Below are 19,175 nucleotides of genomic sequence, written 5' to 3' on the forward strand. Positions count from 1 at the left end.
GCTTATGAAAATAAGCCTCAGATAGTAAGACAGAAGGTACAGAAAAACAACTACTTAATTTTAAAAAAATCTAAAACTAATCAGTTATGATTTCAAATTCTCAAAACAGAAACAAGAGAATCTTTATTTGTGGTTCTCAAAATCTGCTTCATGAATACCCAGCATCTAGGAATTTATGAGAAATGCAAATATTTATGCCCACCACAAATGCTTTGGTTACTGAAAGTAACTGGGTTGGACCCAGTAACCTTGTCCAAGGTGACTGATACATTACTGAAGTTGAGAAACAAGGTTTTAATAAGTCTACATTCTTTTGTTTCCTTATAGCATCTGTTTTCTCAGACAACTAAAGATTTGTTACACACCTTCTAAAAAAGCCATCTGAAATTCTTTTTAGAAGTAAATTTTAGAAAGTTACAATTTTATGATCACCAAAGTGATCATAATGCACAAATAACTCTATTGTTGAAAAATATTTTATTAAATGGATTTATGTGGTTAAAAAAAGTGGAAAAAATTGGTTAAAATAGTCCAGAATTAATTACTTGGTTGGTTCATTTTCTTTAGCATTTAATGGGATCTGCTGGCCTCAACCAGACTAACTTTGAGTCACAAGTATCTTTACTATCTATTAAACTGCTACATAATGATTCAAATCCTTTTGGGAAGATGTGATTCTAGTCTTTTATTTTTTATTAAAGTAACATTGGTTTATATCATATCAATTTCAGGGGTACAGCATTACAATTCAACATGTGTATTGACTACATTACAATGGCCACCAAAAGTCTAATTTCCACCCATCGCTATACAATTGATTCCTTCTCCCAGTTTAACTATCCTACTTCCCCTACCCTTCTGGTAGCTACCATTTGGTTCTTATAGTTTAAGAGTTTATTTTTTTTGTGTTGTGTTTGTTCATTTGTTAAATTCATCTTTCATATGAGTAAAATCATGCAGTATTTTTATTTCTCCAACTGGCTTATCATAATTCTCTCAAAATCCAACCACATCGTTGCAAATGGCTAGATTTTATTGACGAAACAGAATTAAGAGTCAGAAATATACATATGGATAACCAACTTATGACAAAGAAGCCAAGAGCACACAATTGAGGAAGGAAAGTCTCTTCAATAAATGTGTTGGAAAAACTAGGCAGTCACATGCAAAAGCATGAAAGTAGAACACTATCTTACACCACAAAAATTAATTCAAAATGGATTACTATTTGCATATAAGACTTGAAATCATAACATACATAGGAAAAAAAGTAGGCAGTAAGTTCTTAAATTCTGAATTAACAGATAACTTTGTGGACTCCTTTCCAATGGAAAGGGAAACAAATGCAAAAATAAACAAACATATGGGACTGCATCACTAAAAAACTTCTGCCCAGTGAAAGAACTAGCAAAATGAAAGGGCACTCTATTAAATAGCAGACGTCTCAAATCATATATCTGGCAAGTTTATTCTTTCCTTCAAGGATTCACATTTTCAATCATTCATTAATTCAGGAGTTCAGAAAAACTAGAGATGATGGATTACTATCACATGATGACAAGGATCAGGTGAACCAAAGGAAATTTTATAGAAGGTAACTAACTGGTAGCAGAGCACACAACATGCTTGCTCTTTCAACGTATAGTGTTGACCAGGCATGGCCTTCTAAGGTCTCCTTATGGAAGATCTGAGTGATATGGGCGACTATATAACCATGAAGTGACACAGGCTTTGCTTTTATAGGCATTTTGACACAGTGTTTTTATGGAATTCTAAATTGTGTCAAAATCTATTTATGTGCAATATGAAAAACACCCATAAGCCAATGGAAAAATAGGCAAATGACTTAAACAGGCACCTTACATGACAGGATATCCAAAAAGCCAATAAGCATATGAAAAAGTATTCATGTTACTCATAAGAGATATGCAAATCAAAGCCACAATGAGATATCCTACTAGAATTGGTGAAACTCTCATGCATTGCTGATGGTAGTATAAACTAATATAATCATTTTGAAAAGCTGTTGAGCAGAATCTACTAAAGCTGAATATATGTATACCTAATGAAACAGCAATTACACTCCTAGATGAGCACTTGACAGAAACAAAAGACATGCATACGAATGTTCTTGGCAGGACTATTTGTAACAGCCCAAATCTACAAACAATGTAAATATCCACCAACAAAGAAAAAAAATCACATCTATTTTTAGACTACAAAGCAACAACAAGAATATATAAATTACAACTTCACACAACCACATGGTTACAAAGTGTATGGTGTCATTTCATTTATAAAAAGGACAAAGTAAAACCAGTTTATGCTGTCAGAATGGGTCACCTGTGGATTGTGAAGTTGAGACTGGGAGGAATTTGTATGTTTCCAATATACTGTTTCTTGATCTGAGTACTGGTCATACAGGTAAATTTATTTTAGGAGCCTGCAAGTCATACATTTAGGAATCGTATACTTTTCTATTAATATATTTGCAATTCTTCAATGTGAAGTTTACATTTAAAATGAGGGAAGAGGGCCTCCTTGGTGGTGCAATGGGTTAAGCATGGCACTATGAAGAAATCTGCAGCCTCTGCAGGATGAGTCCGATCCCTGGCCAGGGAGCAACCCACATGGGGCAGCAGACCTCTCCTGTCTCACCCACTGTTCCCCTCAGCAAGTGTATTTCAATTAGTCTGACTTTTGCTCCCCGCTCTGTCTCGGGTGAATCCTCTCACCCCGCCCCCACATCTCTGGCTTGTACCCCAGCTCTTGTATGCGTAAATAAATAAATCTTTTTTAAAAAATGAGGGAAGAGGTGAAATAATATAAAGAATGTTTAAGCAAAACAAAACTACCCAGTGCATGACCACAGAAAGTGGCAGGTAATTTAGTGAAACAGGGAGAGGATTTTGGTGAGGCAATAATTTGTGTTTATAGTAGTTTACTGCTGATTTTGAAAGTAGACACAATGCCCCCTTTCTCCTCCTCCCCCCCAACCCCTACCTATAACACACACATACACACCCCAGGAGTAGACACAGTGCTTGGTATTTCTTGAAAGAGGGTAAGAGAAGACCTTAGTCAAAAACACAAAGATTACAGCTAGGAATTGAGATGTGTTTAGAAAATTTACATGTGACTAACCATATGGGGCTACAACATGGGAAAAAAAGACACTTTTCAAAAGACGCAGACCCAGGGGCACAGAAACTACTATGAAGAGAGTATACCAGCAGGATATGGAAACTCATCACAAAATAATTGAAAAAAAAAAATTACTCTCAGAATCTTTTTTCTGACTTCAAGACAAACAAATATGTAGAATACACAGGGTTAATTTCTAGGAGGTGTTATAAGTGTCTCCCACTTAGTACCTACAGTTACTGACTTTCCTTCATTTCACTACTGCACATATTTTTCTCTTTCTCACCCTGAACAGATGATGTCCTTTTATGTTTGGATAAAGAAAAGGAATAGGAATCAGTGAATGAAGAGAATGGAGGTTAATAGAATGGAGAGTAATAGACCATGTCCAGTTTCGAGAAAGCGAGCAGCAAACAGAAAGACCAGTGTTTAAGAAGTGATGTAAACCTCTGCACTTATTAGAGAATGTTACTGCCAAGGGCTGTAACTGTAGCACAGATCCCAGGAGCTCTCTCAGGCGGTGCTTTTCTCTGCCCTGGAAGGCTGTGCTGGATATATCTTCAAGCACTATGCCCTTCATTTATTTCTGTCTGCACATTCAAAAATAGAGCATCATCATCAGTATTTGAAAAGTGCCTGATGACGGATCACAATGATTTTAAATCCTTGTCTCTAAGAAAGAGGTATGAAAATATACCTTTCACAAAGTGACATGATGTACTTTGGATTAAATGAAACTCTGGTTCATGGTTTAACAAGTGTCAGCTTAAAAATTCCTTAGGCTATGGCCACATGACAAAGGAGGCAGAGATTGAAGTGATGTAGTCACAGGCCCAGGAATCCTGAACATTGTCAGCAAATACCAGAAACCAGAAGAGGGAAGGTCAAGCCTGCAATGCCACAAAGAAACCTGCTTATGGATATAATGAAAAAAGATAAAATATTTAGAGCAGGTGTCATAAACAATAGCATTCTAGAAAATTTTCAAAATCAGGCAACATGGCAAATTTTGGTTATTTGACAAATTTTGGTTATCTACCCTATTTTAACAGGTTAGACAGTTTTGATGAAATAGGAATATTAAATGAGGATTTATAAAAATTAACCTATAAGGAAAATAAGAGGTTAATAAGAAATATGAACTGCAGAAATGAGTGTTGAGAAAAGATGAAAGACAGTAAAATAGAAGAATGAAAAGTGAAGAGAACAGTAATTAATTCCACATGGATTATACACCGAAATGTTTGAGAAACCTTTTTAAAACTCCTAGGACAATTTATTGGAAAATATACTTAAGATAACACTATAGGGAAAGATTTTTTTTTAAAGCATCCATAAAGTATGCAAACATAAAAGAGAAGCATGACAAGTTTAACTGCAGAAAATACATACTACTCTGTAGAACAAAGGACAGGATTTACAAAGGCCTCAAACAAGCTGCAGCCTGGGAAAACATATTTGTAATCCACATCACAAAAAATAAATGGCAGCCATGTTTGAAGGACTCCTACAAATTAATTTTAAAAACACTAATGATCCAATAGAAAAATGAGCAAATAATGAACGCACAAAATTCTCAGATGAAGAATCCTGTTTGAACAAAAATATATGGAGAGTACTAAAAAAAAATTCCCTAGGCTAAATATATCAATAGGAATAGGACATAAAAGGATCAATAATAAAACTTTCTTAGTTGTATCATGTAATTGTAGCCTTGAAGTTCTATGGACTTTGAGATACTAGCTTGTGAGAACTAAAAACAATATGTTACCACACTTGCAATGCTCTATCTAAACAGTGTTGGATTATTTTTTAATATGGATATGTTGTTAAGGATTTTGTTTTTATTTGCATATCATATTAACATTTTTCTGCTGCATAAGTGCTTTAATGGGAAAAGTATGCATATATAATAGATGTAACCATATTTCAAATTAAAAAAAAAAATGCCAGAAAACTTTTAACCTTGAGGCTGCTATTAGGGACTTGATAAGGGTAAATAAAGTGGCTCTGTGAGGTAAGTGGTGATGCACTATCAAATTTTAAGTATATTTCAATGTTCTTTTATTTCATGATTTCTCTAGAAATTGGGACTAGACAGTTTCTCTGACTAATTAATTCAAAGAGGTTTGATTAATAGGAGATTGCAAGCATGATTAGTTAAATGATAATGTACATAGCACTTAATGGTCATTATCATTTATTCTAATATCAGTGCTAATAAATAGTGAAATTATTTAAGTGAAATGCTGTCACATCACAATACAGAACATTAAGGCTAACACTAATAATTTCTAATTTACTTAGGAACCAATAGAATCTGCAGCTTTTTTAATGCTTGTCTGTTTTCTTCAATAAATTTATACTCTCTTAAAATAGGAAACCATTTGTGTCCTTACCTAGACTATGAAACAAGCAGATATACCACCATTCCCTTCCAAAGCACAAGTGATTCTAACTACTACCTCCTTGATTTTTCAGAAGGCTAGTGAAATGTTTTAAGGCACTTATTTACAAAGAGCCAATGATTATAACTAACATTAATGTCTCAAAATTGTAATTTCATCCCATTCTCTGGCTTTCTAAGAATTCAGAGGATACAGATTTACTATCAAGTTTTTAGGCTGCACAGAAAAGCTACTTTTGTTTTAAAAGGCAAAAAAAAAAAAAAATCAAATATAGATACTTGCTTTGCTCTGTTACTCTTTTCTATCCTTTCTCTCACATTAAGAATGTCAAAGAGAGAGAACATTCAGATAAGTGCCACAAAAGGACTGGCCAGTATTATCTACCAAACACAGACAAAAAGATTGAAAGAATAACTCTTTTATACTGAGAACCACATTTATTATCCTGAGCTAGAAACACAACTATTATTGACTCTCTACATCTCCTGTACTCATTAGTAATGCATGTTAGAGAACACAGTTTTTGTATCACATAAAAATGATCAACTGAAAATTAGAATAGCAAGATGTCCTCTTCAGGTTGGAAGAGAGAAAAGGAAAAATAAAAGTAAAAATATAATCAACGCATTTTAGGAGAAACAGATATATAAGTAATAAATAAAGAAGAGGTTTCAGCTTCTGTGATATCTTAATAGGGATAAACTAAGTTGGAGATATCTTCCTGTCTTGACTGTCACCCTCTGCCCCATGTCCATCAAGACCTTTAATATTTCTGAACTCTAATTTTCTTTAAAAGCTAGTGGTTATTTCACACCTCCCTGGTGGCGCAGACTAGGTTAAGTCTCAGTGCTACCACCACTAGCTCTGAGTTCCATCCTTGACCAGGGAGCTACCCACATGGCTCAGCAGAGCTCTCCTGTCTCTCCCGCTGCTCCCCTCAGCAGTGTATTTCAGTAGATCTGCCTGTTCTGCTCCCCACTCTGTCTCTGGTATATCCTTTCCCTGTTCCCCCTGTACCTCTGGTCTACACCCCAGTTCTTCTAAGCAAAAATAAATTTTTTTTTAAAAAGCTAATGGTTATTTTACAAAGAAATACAAAATGCTTGTAAAAACACAACAGCAGTCCTTTGCCTGACATATTTACACTTCTATCTCTTGATTGATTTTAGATATTACTAATTTTTTATTGATCGATTGAAAATTAATGTTCTCACAAGTGGAACTCTGCAAAAGATTGTCACAACACGGTATCCCCCAGAGCCAAGAGAGGGTGAAACCATGACTGAGTACCCAAGATGAAAGTCACAGTATGTTGTAGAACCTAATCTCGGATATAGCACACCATCATTTCTGTCTCTTTCAAATGGTTATAGATTAATCTTGGAAAGTGTCTGAGGGTTGAATTATGTGAGGATATGGACACCAGAGTTTATATCATTATGACTGTAAATAAGCATACAAGAAAGGCAAGTACGATGATGTATGTAGTGTGATGAAGCAAGTAGTACGATGATTTCCATTTCTTCTCTCTAGAGTTAACAATTCTCTTAATAATTATCTTTGTGCCTATCAATCTTTCCAAGCTTTCCTGAAAACTTTTTAATATACAATAGTATGCAATTATGCAAATATCACTGTACAATAACACAACTGAAACCATGGTCAAATTTATCATATCTGTAAATTCTACATTTCCCCCCCATCTTCCCCTAGAACGTTCTGTTCATATTTTCCCAAATAATGTGATTTTTTTCTGTTCTCATACTTTTCATATTCAAAAGATCTTTTAACTATTTTTATATAAACTGTCTGCTGATGAATCCTTGATCCAAATTAATATTTCAGATTATTTGTGAGGAGGCAGGTTTGTTAACAAGTAGGCATCTCTGGGATGCTCTTGAAGTAAGCTAGCATTTAAATTTTTTATTTTTTGAGGGGAGGGAACCCAAATTCTACTTTCTTTTCTATGGACTGTTCTTTACCTCCAAAGTACACCTATCATCCACTTAGAGTAGAAGGCTTGGTTCCTATGGACTTAGGTCTAAGTGGTAAATTGGGGCCAGAAGAGGATTTTGCCCCTTTCTCCTGAAGACCTTCCTCCATGTTCATGCAAGCTGTTTTCAGTGGAGTCCCTCATCTCTGCATTGTATTCCCACTCTAGAGTTTTTAGCACAATTTCCCAATCAATATACCTCTCATCTCTTGGTTGGGTTAGTGGACTAGCAGGAAGGGAAGTGTAACATAATGGTTACAAGTGTGGACTTTGGAGCCACATGCCTGGATGGATGTCAAACTGCTTTTTGCCATCCCTTGTTTCCAGTTCTATTCTTCAGTCCTTCTGCAGTGGTTCCTGGAACCTGTCATTTCTGGCCCTTCTGTCTTGCTGGAGGATTAAGTTGATCTGTTTCTCATTGGGGTCACCTGTTGGTGTGGGTTGAATGGTGTCCCTAGAAAAGGAGTCTTAGCACCTGGAACATGTGAATGTGGCCTATTTGTAAAGGTGGTCTCTGCAGATAAAATCAAGTTAAAATTGGATCATAAGAAATTAGTTTGAGCCCTCATCAAATGACTAGTGTCCTTATAAGGACACAGATACTTAGGGAGACTGTGCCTTGAAGATGGAGCCAGAGATTAGAGCAGTGCAGCGGAAGTCAAGAAACACTAGGACTTCTGGCAACTATAGAAGCAACTAGAGAGAGAGAGAGAAAAAGGAACAGGTTCTCCTCAGATCCTCCAGAAAGAAACAATTTTGCCAACACTTTTGACATACTTGGAGTCTCTGGAATTGTGAGAGAATTTTCTATTGTTTTAAGACCCCCAGGTGGTAGTAATTTGTTATGGTAGCCTTGGAAACAAATAAACCTAAATTTCAGCACTTTCCTTCCTGCCTTCTTTTCTATATGCTTTCCATCTTTAGGAGCTTTGTTCCACATTAACGATACTTACTTACACAGGGGTTGAGACTGGTTTTAGTTATTCCTCCTCTGTTTGGCTTTTTTTTTTTAAAGATTTATTAATTTATTATTTATACAAGCACTGGGTACAGTCAGAAGCGCGGGAGGGCGGGAGGGTGAGAGAATTCACCAGAGCCAGAATGGAGAGCAGAGCAGGCAGAAGGACCGAAGTACACTGCTGAGGGGAGCAGCGGGCGGCAGGGGAGGTCTGTGTGCCATGTGGGACCCTCCTCTGGTGGAGGTCTGCGCGCCATGTGGGACCCTCCTCTGGTGGCCGGGAAGCAGCCGGGGATCAAACCGGCGCTGCAGAGGCTGCGGGCAGCTTCGCAACCCAGTGCTCAACCACTGCGCCACTGGGGAGGCCCTCCCTTTGGCTTTGTGGTGACTCCTAAGAGGGAAAGGGGGGGGGTACATCTTAATTATCCTATTTTAAAGCCAAATCTCTAGGGTCTTCTATTTTTTCATCATTTTGGTATCACTTCATACACTTTAAATGCAGTACAGGAAACAATCATAGTATAAAAATTAATTTCATTGTCTCCAATTACTATATCCTTTTGCATACCATTATCACGTTGCTCAAGAATTTACAACTTTCTATTGAAAAATGCATCATAAAAGGCAGGGAGAAAAGGGAAGGAATGCAGAGGAACTAAAGTATATTGAATTTGTTGAATATCTACTCAATTCCGAGTATTATAGTTGAATATTGTCATGTGCTTTCAAATACTCTTCCAAACAATCTAGGAAGAATATAGCATAATTTCTCTTTTTATAGCTGAGGGAAAGGAAAGTCAAATGTTTAATACCTGAGATGGTCAGGTCACCCCGTTAGTAGTAAGGTGAGAAGTCAAACCAAGAACTGTTGCTTCCTGGCTCCAGCCTGCTTTTCAAGGTCAGACTGCCTTGCCCTAACATTTAAGCCCTCTATAATATAAACAGGACTTGAAAATCTAGCTAGTTTTATAGTTTCCCAAATAGCCACTAAATAAAAACTCTTTCTTTTTTTAAGTAACTACAAGGTGCCAGACAGGCATTTTGCAAAACATTTACCTTTAATACTGACAACAGTCTTGAAAGGTGGTTTTTCTATCTGTGACTACTCAAACCTGATCTGTTACAGATGTTACAGATGTCATGTTTTTTCTAACATTTATTTATTTATACATACAAGAACTGGGTGTAGGCCAGAGGTGTAGGGGGTAAGAGGATTCACCAGAAACAGAACGGGGAACAGAACAGGCAGACTGACTGAAATACACTGCTGAGGGGAGCAGGAGGCGAGTCAGGAGAGGTCTGCCGCACCATGTGGACAGTTCCCTGGCCGGGGATCGAACTCGCGCTGCAGTGGTTGTGGACAGCTTTGTAGGGTGTGTCATAACCCCTTGAGCCACCAGGGAGGCCCTACAGATATTATGTTTAATATAATAAAATATAAACCTGACAGTGCTTCAGGAAAAATGGGCTTAGCACCAAGTGTTTGTAGAAAGCTCTCAGACAAGTCATGCAGTTGGCACACACCTAGAAGGAACCAGCGATAGGAGGGCTGCCACTCTCACCCCTGCTAGATCACCTTCCTCTTTCGGAACGAAACACCCATACAGTGCCGAAACACACACTGTATAAAGATGTTCCAACAGTTTCCATCATCTTCCTAAATTACTACACTGCTTGAAAACATGAAATATAAAGACTTCCAAAAATGTGATGACCCTGTTTAGCACAAGCACACCTAGTCTGCCTACTGTCCAGCTGTTTGCTGTGGTTACATTTGGAGATTAATTTTTAGAGCCTTTAGGCTATTGGGGAACCAAATACTCTTTGTCATAGAGCTGGGCAAGCAACATGGTTACTTACCCTCCCTTCGTCTGAAGGGCACACAGACTGCTACCTGCTATTATTATACATGTAGTAGCTCCCCTTTTCAGCTGGGTCACTGGTGCAAAAAATTACTTTGCATCTCCCTGAGCAGCTACCTTCAATCCCAGGGCAGATACGTAGTTCTCCACGGACCTTGCCTTCCTTCCCACCAAGAGACTGTCACTTTTGAGGGAAGACCTCCTATCTTGGTTCTCAGAGAAAACAGATGTTGCCAGGTAAGACCTTCAAACCCTCCCTTCGCATCCACTTCTCTCTGTGCATTGTTCTTTTACAGAGTCCAGGCTGTCCATTCCTGTGCTCGCCCAGGGCTCGGCCCCCTAACCAGTGTCCCGCTAACTTACAGTGTTATCATACAATCCTATTCCAATTAAAAATAACAATTTTATTCTCATATAAAAAGATAAACCCTAAAGTCTTAATAGAATGATTTTGTTACCAGGACAAAGTGTGTAAATACTGTCATTGGCTCAGAACCTCTCTCGCTGGTCTGGGTCCCACTATCCACTGCCACAAATGCCACAAGGGCATTTGGTACAGAAAAAAAAAAAAAAGGAAAATATTCAAAAGGGTAGAGTGAGAGGGAAAGGATCAGTAGGAGCTGGAGCCTGCAACACCTCATGGCAAAGTCTTACCAAGTCCTGCCACCACGAAGGAGGCAGGTAACAGCAGAGGCCTCCTGTAGAAAGGAGGCCCCTGACTCCATACACTCTCCCTCACAGGGGTGGGCATGAAATGCCATCACCAGGCTGGCTGCAGGGGCAGCTGCCTTAGGCAACAGCTCTGATAAAAAAATGTGTAAGCCCACTATGGGAGGGGGTGGGGAGAAAGGAGGGATTGGGGTCAAAATAAGGGGATTGCAATTTTATGGGGAATATAAAAACAAAATAAAAAAAATGTGTAAGCCCACTTTCATCCTCCTTATTAGAGTCCCCAAATGGTCTCAGCTTCACCCCCTTGCCAGCAGCACCCTTCCTCAAGATATCAGGGGCAGAGTTCAGACCAAGGCACTGGCTCAGTCACCCCAGATCACTTCAACAATATAAGAATTTACTTTCAGTTTACATTAACATGAATAAAAACAAGTGTATTAAAAAAACGAATGCTGTAAAGGAGGTACATACTTTCTTTAAGAATGTAGGGGAGCAAAAATCTGCCACCCCAAAATATATCTTTGCAGCAAAAGCTTCTTTTCCAAGAGGGGCTGTGAAGGTTGGGCAAGGTTTGCTTTTGATAGTACATGTTAACTTTTCTTGGTAGAAACCTGTCCCAGGAAGCCCCAACAGCCTTAACTCTTTTTAAAGATAAAGGCAGAACTCAATATACATTGACTTTTACCTTTTGCATGCTGTGCCTTCCCTTCCCCCAGACCCCTCATACCCCACTCCCCTAGTCTTAGCTAAGCTATTTAAGATTTTTTAAAAAAAATTTTATTTATACAATAGCTGGGGTACAAGACAGAGGCGCAGGAGGGTGAGAGGATTCACTGGAGACAGAGTGGGGAGCAGAAAAGGCAGACAGACCAAAAGCACTGCTGAGGGGAGCAGTGGGCGAGACAGGAGAGGTCTGCTGTGCCACGTAGGAATCTCTCCGGCCAGCCGGGAATAGAACCTGTGTTGCAGAGGTTGCGGACAGCTTCACAGCGCTGTGCTCAACCTGCTGCACCACCAGGGAGACCCAGCTAAGCTATATAAGATGGCTTCTGAAGCCAAGTGATAAGTTACTCAGTCATTCTGGGTCTTTCCCATGTATATAGGAGGTATATATGTTATTACTAAAACTTCTTTTCAGATTTTTCTCTTATTATCCTGTCTGAAGTTTATTTGCCAGCCTAGAAGGATCCAGAAGGGGATAGGATAATTTTCTTTGCATCTTGATAGGAATAAAGGTCAGCAAACTTAAAAAGTAAAAATTATGAAAAAGGTGAGATTTGGAAATGGAGATTTCTATCAAAAACTAAAACAAAATATAAAGCAATTCACCCCCTCCAGAACACAAAGACAGAACATCTTCTCAGAACACAAAGACAGCATAGCCAATATCATATGAAATGCTCATTAAATTATGAACCATCTTAGTTGTTGCTATTTTTTTTTTTCTTTTATAGCTAGGTTTTTAGAAAGGTCAGCCTCAATTTCACCAACCAATGCTTTCTGACTTCAGTTTATTACTTTTGTATGAAACTCTTCTTCCTGAGGTTGAGATAGTATAGGAGAGCAGGGACAGAAGCTGGTAGAAAGGAGTGGATTAAAATCCTGTTTAAAATAGCTTGGTAAGCAATCAAGCCTGCCTACCCCCCCATTCCCTGCTCTCCAGTAGACACCAAGTGACCCACTACATGAACTTTGGGGGTGGTGGTAGCCAGCATTCTGCCATCTTGGAAGGAAAAATGCATGGGTCACCAACAAGGCTTGAAAGGGGCATGTGTAGAAAATCAACAGCTGTTTTAGCACTTGCTGCCCACCTTAGAATGTCCAAGAATAGATTGACCCAACACCACTACCCATGATTGGACGATTCTGTCAATACACCCAGTGAAGGGACCCTTTTAAAAATCCTTTTCCTGCTCACTTGGGAGAGTCAGCCTGAACTTTTCCTTCCCAGTGCTGTCTGCCTATGGCACCAGTCTAACAAGCCTTGTCTGGATGTAATTTGCCCTGCCACCTTGTTGAATCCTTTGATAAGGGGCAAAAACCTCTGAAGGAAACCCCAGGTCAGTACAAAGAGAACGATGATAACCATGGCCTTCATTTTCATCTGCTCCAGGTGTTCCCCATGTAAGCCACATAGCTCAGAGGAGCTGTGCACACCTTCTTACCTCAGAAGTCAGAACTCTACCAGCCATGGCACCCATGAAGTCTTTCGCTCCCTGGATCCTGAATGAAGCACCACTTTAGCATCATTTATTGGATTGTAATTATTTATCCAAAACAATTTACTTCTCACTAAATGGTAGATCCTCCAACTATTTGACATGTTTCCCACATTTGTGACTAGTCAATGAAAGTTTAGTTCTCAAATGTCAAATATTATAGTAAATTGGTTTCCTTTTAAGTATATACAAAACACAACATGTAAAAATAGAAAAAAGTTGTAACCAGTAATCAAATAATAAATAATTATTAGCTTCTTTGGGGAAAGGTTGACAAAATCAACAGATTGTTTCACCATAAAAATATACATAAATATATACAAACACACATACATACACACACAGAGAGAGAAAAACACAAAATCTAAAATGAAAGTACAAAGTTCATCCACTGACTGACTTTTTATAAAGCCAGATTTTGAACCTGTGGTATAAGGGAGCAAGAATTCAGAGTGGTTCAAAATTTTAAAAGATCACAATAACTGTAGTCTTCTAAAGAACACAAAACAAGAGTCATTAATTTTAAACTTATTTCAGGAAAGTCAAGGACATCATTTTCCTTATACAATAAATATCTCTTATCTCCTTTAAATTTAATCCCAGTCTTGCTAGGCCTTGCTCATATATGTGAATATTCATAAAATAAAAGGTGTTTGTAATTTCTTGCACAAATGTCCTTTTAAAACTACATGAGGTCCTTACTACTTGAGAATGTTCTAACTTGTTTGTGGGAAGAGTCTGCTTGATAATGACTGAACCAAAATGTTGCTCTGCCCTGACAATGAATTAGAAAGATCTTTCCTGTCCACCCACAGGGCTTCCTTGCCTAGGCAGGAGTCCCGCTGAGTCCCTTCTCCCTTTTGCTTGACCACATATTGAATATAAGCGAGTGATGTTTGAAGAAAAGTGAAATCACCCAACTTGTTTTACATTCTTGGCCTAAAAAAGTCCACTTGAAAAGCATTTAAGCCTTTTGACAGTTACAGGTAGCATGTGATTCTGCTTGAAAGCCCAAGTGTAAGGGTGTCTAAAGCAATTAGTATTTTAATAGTTCCCTTTCTTAGGTTATTTCACAGGCGCAAGTTCACCAGAAGGAGAACAAAAAATGATCTCAAGAAAATAAGCTAAAGACGTTTAGCTAAATTATGTATAATTTTACTACAGTCTTCCTTATACGCTTTTAACTTTAAAATAGGCTGGAGTTTCAAGAAATGGTAGTTGTCAAGATTTACTACCTTGATAGATAATGTTTTCTAGGCAAAGGCTGCTTTGGTGTTGTCCTCAGTTTCCATAGAAGCCTTGAGGGAACAGTGCTCAGCACACACCAATGAAAACCTTAGAAATGTCCTAACTCCACCTCAAGAAAAATTCTTGCTGCTTGGGGAAAAGGTAGGTAAAGGAAAGAGGGGGTGTGGGGCTGGGTAGAAGAGGGTGGGGGTGGGGGAGGGGGTGGCTATGTATGAAGTCTTGACACATCAAGGACAAAGCCTGTCTTGTGTGTCTCCTCAGAGTTATTTTGTGAAAAAATATGCTAATTCAAAGATATCTAACTAGCTTCACATTTAATTCTAACTTCAAATCTTAGAGTGGCAGAGCAGCTGTGCCTGGAGGCAATACAATCTTATTTCTATAAAAATCTCTCAATGCTCCATATATAAGTAGAAGAGTAAAAATAGGTAATCAAATCCAAATTAAGGCTATTAAGAATTGATTTAGTATAAAGATAATATAGCAAGATTTTGTTTAGGTTATGTATGTATACTAAAAATGTGTAATATTTGTTTGCCTAAAATTTTGATTATGTTTTATCTTATTTTGTCACAGTTAAATAGTTTTATCATTAGGGGTTTTAATTGCATATAGTTTATAGAATCCTTTCTGATTACTCTATATCCATTTAACTGAAAAAAAAAAATCCTACTGTACTACTAAATGAAAAGGGAACCATCTAATGAGGGTGCAATCAAATTGCAGGCAGATGCATTCAAGGTGTGGTTAAATAGTTTGCATTTGTGAAACCTTTGTCACAAACATCTTACAGGGTCTTCATAGTGTATAAGGGGAAGAGAAGTCTCTGAAGAGAGTAGGAAATAATGTTTCCTGAACACTAGTCACTCATGGTATAAAGAAAAAAAAAAACAAACCAGGGAAACTAAGTTTTTGAAAATCTTCTTTCCAACCTTCATAATGTGCGCTCCACTATTATGTGATCTCCCCTATGTATCTCATGTTAAGTCTCTATTCCATTAGTTATCTGTGCTCCTTCCTAATGTTTAGTCATCAATTTGTCATTCTATGGATTTAAAGATTTTCCTCTGGTAACTCATTTGCAATTGTCTGTGAGTGCCTCTCAACCCAGAGCTCCAAGTCTCGCTTCTTTCCTCAAATCTTGTTGACTCTTTCCCCATTAAGTGCAGTGAATTCATGTCTGCATGGAGGTGGCTATGAAGTCCTTTCTAGTCTTTCCTGTCTCCTAAGGTTTTTCAACTCAGCTCTTTTCACACTGCTCAGGTTTTTCATTTTCCTGCTCAAAAAACCTCAACAGAACAGTAAAAATTATTGGTCCAACATCAGATTCCGAACATACTTCTTCCCTATCTACCCCTAAATTTCAACCAAGCCATTGGATTCACTAATCTCCAAATATGATCTAAACTTTATAAAAATGTATTAATATATATGATGATGTTAAAAGAGGACATTTTACTATTTTTATAGAGGGTAGAGTGCACTGTGTTGAGCAAGAAGAGATCTAATGCAGTATACTCATTAGCAGATGCTTTCTTCTATTTGTTGCTATTAAACCTGGCTTGATTGATAAGGGAAAGAAACCTAATTAATAAGTAAACCTCCATGTCTAAAGACTGAATAATAGAATCAAGACTGAGTCATATCTTCCACATTTGATCCAACGACCTTTTGAAGCACAGATCAGTGATGGTCAAATATAAACTTCTGATGACAAACAAAATTTAAGGAAGGACACGAGATGTAGTTCACAACTAGAGTTTTTGCAATTAACATATTAAATCACACTTATTTGGGTGACATACAGAAAACTGATTTGCTCAATATACATTTAAATCTAAACAGGAACATGTCTGTTCATTTGACACATTATTATCCATGTGTTGGGCACCAATCCAGATAAGGACTGGGTTTACAGAAGTAAATAAGGCAGATTGCTCTTTAGGTCTTGCCTGCACCCTAATGGTGCTCACAAATAGTATCGCAGACGAGTATGAAACTTTTCAGGGATCACTGAAAAATGGGAAAAACCATAGTGCATATAGTTTTGTAGAGTACGGATTAGGTTTCGGATAGGATCTCCTGAGAAAGTGTGTACATGTTTCTACTACTTCTTGGCTTCCCCTAAGGTTTTTGGTCTCATTTCTAGTCCTCTCTCAAAACTTAAATTGGACTTCAGATCCGTCTAGGCACTACATCTGGATTGTCTTCCAGATGTCTTGGGATACCAAAATTTTTTGTGTGTATCTCTATCCAGTCATTAACTAAATGTATAGAAATTAGTACTCATCTGTCTCCCAAATAAATGTAAATTCTTACAGGGTATCTATCTCAGGTGTCTAGCAAATGCTTTCTGAAATTTGCTAAATAAGCAAAGGAAGGAAAATAGCCAATACTTAATTTCTGTCTAAGCCTTAACAACCAAAACAAAAAATGAAAAAGGCAAAGGTTCTGACCAATGTATTTTTGGTAGAGGTTTGGAGAACAGCGCAGAATTGGGTTATTCACAGTATAAAATATTTATGCTTTTGAAGCCCATAGTTAGAATGCTTGAGGTCTGTGTATATCTCGTTCTGTTGATAAATAAATTGATCTATCTATCTACCTACCTACCTACCTACCTACCTACCTACCTACCTACCTACCTACCTGCCTATGTAAAAGTAAATGAGTTTTGGATCATAGCTCTGGTTTAAAAGGCATAATACTGAGAAATTAAAATTAAAGCTAATGAACAACTCTTAGCTTTAAAGATTTTGTATTTCTAAATAATATCTATAATAGTATATATTTTATTATATATTGCTATATCATGACATATCAATATATTAACTACATTAATATACTATTATATAATCAAGATATTTCTAGTACAGTATATATTCATTAAAATTGATGTATTTTAATAAATAAAATATTAAAGGAAATAAAAAGGGATCCTAATTCAGGAGCTAGTATATCTTTATAATTCAAGTCTCAGAAAAGGAAATGAGTGCTAAGCTAGTTTCAATCTAGCAAGAAGAGAAGGAGATCGCCGGAGGTAAGAAAACCTCTGAGAGGGAATTTCAATAGTTCAACCTTATGTCACAAGAGAAAAAAAATATACACACATACTCATCATCATCAGTTCCAGGATGAGAAGATTTCAACTGTATTCAGAAGATTTGGCAGAGAGATTAAGAACTTGGACTAGGAAGTCAGACAGACCTGGGTTTGAAATTTGGCCATAGCACTATAAGCAAATTATCAGATCTACTGAATCCTTGGCTATTTTCAACTCTCAAATTGAGATGAAAATATTGATTCACTGACAGGATTACTGAGAGTAAATACAGGATGACATGTATCAAACATTCAGCATACTACTCGGCATTTAGTAAGCCAAACAGTAAACAATAGCTTATAAGCTAATATTATTTTACTCAGGAGGTAAAGAAATTTGAAATAACCATGGGAGATTTTACAAATCATTTATAAGCCTTAACTACAATATACTTTTATGAAATAAAAATATCACATTTGACTTTGGTTTAGAGTACCTGAAAGCAAATTAAAAAGTAAAAGGGGTTCAATTTTACATTTCAATCATAGTTCAGCGCCAGAGTTAGTACTGTCCAAGGGGGGGAAAAAATAGAAATAGATTACAAAAGAAACACAAATATCTTTTCCTACAAATAATCATGATTCTTGTTTAGGAATGTGAAGGGAAAACATGAACAGAAAAAAGTTTGAATTTGGACTTAGTAATATATCTCCTCTGACATGCTGTATAACCTAGTAGCTTAACTATCACAATAACCTTAGTACATAATTTAGTACAATTAGTACTATAAGCTTTAGTAAAGATAGAAATGCAATCTTTATCTGCTTTTGAATAATGGAATGAAATTATAATTTAAAGTAATTATAAATTAACTTTCATAACCTGGACACTTTACTAACATTAGAGTCACAGAAACACTGGATTCAACCAGACCAGCACACAAATTTATCTTAAATACTTTCCCTCTATGGAATACCTGAACTGCTTTAAACTAAGCATAACATGGGTATATGTATGATATTGTAATCAAACCATGATCTTTGTTTTGGTTGTGGTTTCATAACGACTTGCAATACGGGCAGATGTGCTTATTTTATATATTTCATTAATAACAAAAAATAAAGTACGCATATGTAATCAAGAGAAATGCAGTGGGAATCAGAACTAGAGTCAGATTTGTCACCACCTACTTCTGCATTCTTAGGAAGTATTCAGCTTCTCTGAATTTTCATTTATTCATCTACAAAACAATTTCTAAGTCCCAGAAACAGTCTATCTTACACACTTTTTGCTACTATTTAATATGCTACTCTAAATCATAAATCCAAAGTTATGGACTACTTTTCTACAATTCTTCTTTCCTATTGTTAGAGTAGAATAAGGCAAAACAGTAACAAAAACATACTGCTAAAAAGAATTACAAGATCTATTTAAAGTTATGCAGATTTTTACCTTCTCATTCAGCAAGCATCTACTATATATACTTTAACTTGAGCAGAAGGAATTTACACAGCCATTTAAGAAAGTATTACATTCATGTCTAGATATTACTTACCTTATGATTTTTCAGGCTTTCCAGGAAATTTGATGTGAGTTTCTCTACTTATTCACATATTAATACTTTAATC

The 19,175-nt window shown here is 36.9% G+C and overlaps 1 protein-coding gene across 1 annotated transcript in view; it reads right to left on the reverse strand.

The window, feature by feature from the left end:
- The window catches only part of DIAPH3 (diaphanous related formin 3), a gene marked incomplete at its 3' end in the record, with an annotated part of 318,599 nt that overhangs the window by 89,609 nt on the left and 209,815 nt on the right, over positions 1-19,175 (reverse strand). The gene's annotated exons all lie outside the window — the stretch shown is intronic.

The sequence above is a fragment of the Talpa europaea genome, assembly GCF_964194135.1.
Source record: "Talpa europaea genome assembly, chromosome: 6".
Classification (NCBI taxonomy): domain Eukaryota; kingdom Metazoa; phylum Chordata; class Mammalia; order Eulipotyphla; family Talpidae; genus Talpa; species Talpa europaea.